This window comes from Pelophylax lessonae, assembly GCF_965119305.1.
Source record: "Pelophylax lessonae genome assembly, chromosome: 13".
Taxonomy (NCBI): Eukaryota; Metazoa; Chordata; class Amphibia; order Anura; family Ranidae; genus Pelophylax; species Pelophylax lessonae.
This window is the reverse complement of record NC_138780.1, coordinates 86418980-86423808: the sequence shown is the minus strand read 5'-3', so window position 1 is coordinate 86423808 and position 4829 is coordinate 86418980.

Here is a 4829-nt window from a genome sequence, read left to right as displayed (position 1 = left end):
CTCCATCATAGCTCCTTGCTGTCGCTGGGAGGATGTTTTCTCCTCCGCTCGCCCCTTCCACCGTCATTTTCTCTCTACCCACCCTTGCCTCCTTTTCCGCGCAGCTCTCGATTCCCCCCTCTCTTTCGCACCCTCCATGTCATATTCCGCTCCAGGAGTTCCATCATAGCTCCTCACTGTCGCTGGGAGGATGTTTTCTCCTCCGCTCGCCCCTTCCACCATCATTTTCTCTCTACCCACCCTTGCCTCCTTTTCCGCGCAGCTCTCGATTCCCCCCTCTCTTTCGCACCCTCCATGTCATATTCCGCTCCAGGAGCTCCATCATAGCTCCTCGCTGTCGCTGGGAGGATGTTTTCTCCTCCGCTCGCCCCTTCCACCGTCATTTTCTCTCTACCCACCCTTGCCTCCTTTTCCGCGCAGCTCTCGATTCCCCCCTCTCTTTCGCACCCTCAATGTCATATTCCGCTCCAGGAGTTCCATCATAGCTCCTCACTGTCGCTGGGAGGATGTTTTCTCCTCCGCTCGCCCCTTCCACCATCATTTTCTCTCTACCCACCCTTGCCTCCTTTTCCGCGCAGCTCTCGATTCCCTCCTCTCTTTCGCACCCTCCATGTCATATTCCGCTCCAGGAGTTCCATCATAGCTCCTCACTGTCGCTGGGAGGAAGTTTTCTCCTCCGCTCGCCCCTTCCACCGTCATTTTCTCTCTACCCACCCTTGCCTCCTTTTCCGCGCAGCTCTCGATTCCCTCCTCTCTTTCGCACCCTCCATGTCATATTCCGCTCCAGGAGTTCCATCATAGCTCCTCACTGTCGCTGGGAGGAAGTTTTCTCCTCCGCTCGCCCCTTCCACCGTCATTTTCTCTCTACCCACCCTTGCCTCCTTTTCCGCGCAGCTCTCGATTCCCCCCTCTCTTTCGCACCCTCCATGTCATATTCCGCTCCAGGAGTTCCATCATAGCTCCTCACTGTCGCTGGGAGGATGTTTTCTCCTCCGCTCGCCCCTTCCACCGTCATTTTCTCTCTACCCACCCTTGCCTCCTTTTCCGCGCAGCTCTCGATTCCCCCCTCTCTTTCGCACCCTCCATGTCATATTCCGCTCCAGGAGTTCCATCATAGCTCCTCACTGTCGCTGGGAGGAAGTTTTCTCCTCCGCTCGCCCCTTCCACCGTCATTTTCTCTCTACCCACCCTTGCCTCCTTTTCCGCGCAGCTCTCGATTCCCCCCTCTCTTTCGCACCCTCCATGTCATATTCCGCTCCAGGAGTTCCATCATAGCTCCTCACTGTCGCTGGGAGGATGTTTTCTCCTCCGCTCGCCCCTTCCACCATCATTTTCTCTCTACCCACCCTTGCCTCCTTTTCCGCGCAGCTCTCGATTCCCTCCTCTCTTTTGCACCCTCCATGTCATATTCCGCTCCAGGAGTTCCATCATAGCTCCTCACTGTCGCTGGGAGGAAGTTTTCTCCTCCGCTCGCCCCTTCCACTGTCATTTTCTCTCTACCCACCCTTGCCTCCTTTTCCGCGCAGCTCTCGATTCCCTCTTCTCTTTCGCACCCTCCATGTCATATTCCGCTCCAGGAGTTCCATCATAGCTCCTCACTGTCGCTGGGAGGAAGTTTTCTCCTCCGCTCGCCCCTTCCACCGTCATTTTCTCTCTACCCACCCTTGCCTCCTTCTCCGCGCAGCTCTCGATTCCCCCCTCTCTTTCGCACCCTCCATGTCATATTCCGCTCCAGGAGCTCCATCATAGCTAATCGCTGTCGCTGGGAGGATGTTTTCTCCTCCGCTCGCCCCTTCCACCGTCATTTTCTCTCTACCCACCCTTGCCTCCTTTTCCGCGCAGCTCTCGATTCCCCCCTCTCTTTCGCACCCTCCATGTCATATTCCGCTCCAGGAGCTCCATCATAGCTCCTTGCTGTCGCTGGGAGGATGTTTTCTCCTCCGCTCGCCCCTTCCACCGTCATTTTCTCTCTACCCACCCTTGCCTCCTTTTCCGCGCAGCTCTCGATTCCCCCCTCTCTTTCGCACCCTCCATGTCATATTCCGCTCCAGGAGTTCCATCATAGCTCCTCACTGTCGCTGGGAGGATGTTTTCTCCTCCGCTCGCCCCTTCCACCGTCATTTTCTCTCTACCCACCCTTGCCTCCTTTTCCGCGCAGCTCTCGATTCCCCCCTCTCTTTCGCACCCTCCATGTCATATTCCGCTCCAGGAGTTCCATCATAGCTCCTCACTGTCGCTGGGAGGATGTTTTCTCCTCCGCTCGCCCCTTCCACCGTCATTTTCTCTCTACCCACCCTTGCCTCCTTTTCCGCGCAGCTCTCGATTCCCCCCTCTCTTTCGCACCCTCCATGTCATATTCCGCTCCAGGAGTTCCATCATAGCTCCTCACTGTCGCTGGGAGGAAGTTTTCTCCTCCGCTCGCCCCTTCCACCGTCATTTTCTCTCTACCCACCCTTGCCTCCTTTTCCGCGCAGCTCTCGATTCCCCCCTCTCTTTCGCACCCTCCATGTCATATTCCGCTCCAGGAGTTCCATCATAGCTCCTCACTGTCGCTGGGAGGATGTTTTCTCCTCCGCTCGCCCCTTCCACCATCATTTTCTCTCTACCCACCCTTGCCTCCTTTTCCGCGCAGCTCTCAATTCCCTCCTCTCTTTCGCACCCTCCATGTCATATTCCGCTCCAGGAGTTCCATCATAGCTCCTCACTGTCGCTGGGAGGAAGTTTTCTCCTCCGCTCGCCCCTTCCACTGTCATTTTCTCTCTACCCACCCTTGCCTCCTTTTCCGCGCAGCTCTCGATTCCCTCCTCTCTTTCGCACCCTCCATGTCATATTCCGCTCCAGGAGTTCCATCATAGCTCCTCACTGTCGCTGGGAGGAAGTATTCTCCTCCGCTCGCCCCTTCCACCGTCATTTTCTCTCTACCCACCCTTGCCTCCTTCTCCGCGCAGCTCTCGATTCCCCCCTCTCTTTCGCACCCTCCATGTCATATTCCGCTCCAGGAGCTCCATCATAGCTAATCGCTGTCGCTGGGAGGATGTTTTCTCCTCCGCTCGCCCCTTCCACCGTCATTTTCTCTCTACCCACCCTTGCCTCCTTTTCCGCGCAGCTCTCGATTCCCCCCTCTCTTTCGCACCCTCCATGTCATATTCCGCTCCAGGAGCTCCATCATAGCTCCTTGCTGTCGCTGGGAGGATGTTTTCTCCTCCGCTCGCCCCTTCCACCGTCATTTTCTCTCTACCCACCCTTGCCTCCTTTTCCGCGCAGCTCTCGATTCCCCCCTCTCTTTCGCACCCTCCATGTCATATTCCGCTCCAGGAGTTCCATCATAGCTCCTCACTGTCGCTGGGAGGATGTTTTCTCCTCCGCTCGCCCCTTCCACCGTCATTTTCTCTCTACCCACCCTTGCCTCCTTCTCCGCGCAGCTCTCGATTCCCCCCTCTCTTTCGCACCCTCCATGTCATATTCCGCTCCAGGAGCTCCATCATAGCTAATCGCTGTCGCTGGGAGGATGTTTTCTCCTCCGCTCGCCCCTTCCACCGTCATTTTCTCTCTACCCACCCTTGCCTCCTTTTCCGCGCAGCTCTCGATTCCCCCCTCTCTTTCGCACCCTCCATGTCATATTCCGCTCCAGGAGCTCCATCATAGCTCCTTGCTGTCGCTGGGAGGATGTTTTCTCCTCCGCTCGCCCCTTCCACCGTCATTTTCTCTCTACCCACCCTTGCCTCCTTTTCCGCGCAGCTCTCGATTCCCCCCTCTCTTTCGCACCCTCCATGTCATATTCCGCTCCAGGAGTTCCATCATAGCTCCTCACTGTCGCTGGGAGGATGTTTTCTCCTCCGCTCGCCCCTTCCACCGTCATTTTCTCTCTACCCACCCTTGCCTCCTTTTCCGCGCAGCTCTCGATTCCCCCCTCTCTTTCGCACCCTCCATGTCATATTCCGCTCCAGGAGTTCCATCATAGCTCCTCACTGTCGCTGGGAGGATGTTTTCTCCTCCGCTCGCCCCTTCCACCGTCATTTTCTCTCTACCCACCCTTGCCTCCTTTTCCGCCCAGCTCTCGATTCCCCCCTCTCTTTCGCACCCTCCATGTCATATTCCGCTCCAGGAGTTCCATCATAGCTCCTCACTGTCGCTGGGAGGATGTTTTCTCCTCCGCTCGCCCCTTCCACCGTCATTTTCTCTCTACCCACCCTTGCCTCCTTCTCCGCGCAGCTCTCGATTCCCCCCTCTCTTTCGCACCCTCCATGTCATATTCCGCTCCAGGAGCTCCATCATAGCTCCTTGCTGTCGCTGGGAGGATGTTTTCTCCTCCGCTCGCCCCTTCCACCGTCATTTTCTCTCTACCCACCCTTGCCTCCTTTTCCGCGCAGCTCTCGATTCCCCCCTCTCTTTCGCACCCTCCATGTCATATTCCGCTCCAGGAGTTCCATCATAGCTCCTCACTGTCGCTGGGAGGATGTTTTCTCCTCCGCTCGCCCCTTCCACCGTCATTTTCTCTCTACCCACCCTTGCCTCCTTTTCTGCGCAGCTCTCGATTCCCCCCTCTCTTTCGCACCCTCCATGTCATATTCCGCTCCAGGAGTTCCATCATAGCTCCTCACTGTCGCTGGGAGGATGTTTTCTCCTCCGCTCGCCCCTTCCACCGTCATTTTCTCTCTACCCACCCTTGCCTCCTTTTCCGCGCAGCTCTCGATTCCCCCCTCTCTTTCGCACCCTCCATGTCATATTCCGCTCCAGGAGTTCCATCATAGCTCCTCACTGTCGCTGGGAGGATGTTTTCTCCTCCGCTCGCCCCTTCCACCGTCATTTTCTCTCTACCCACCCTTGCC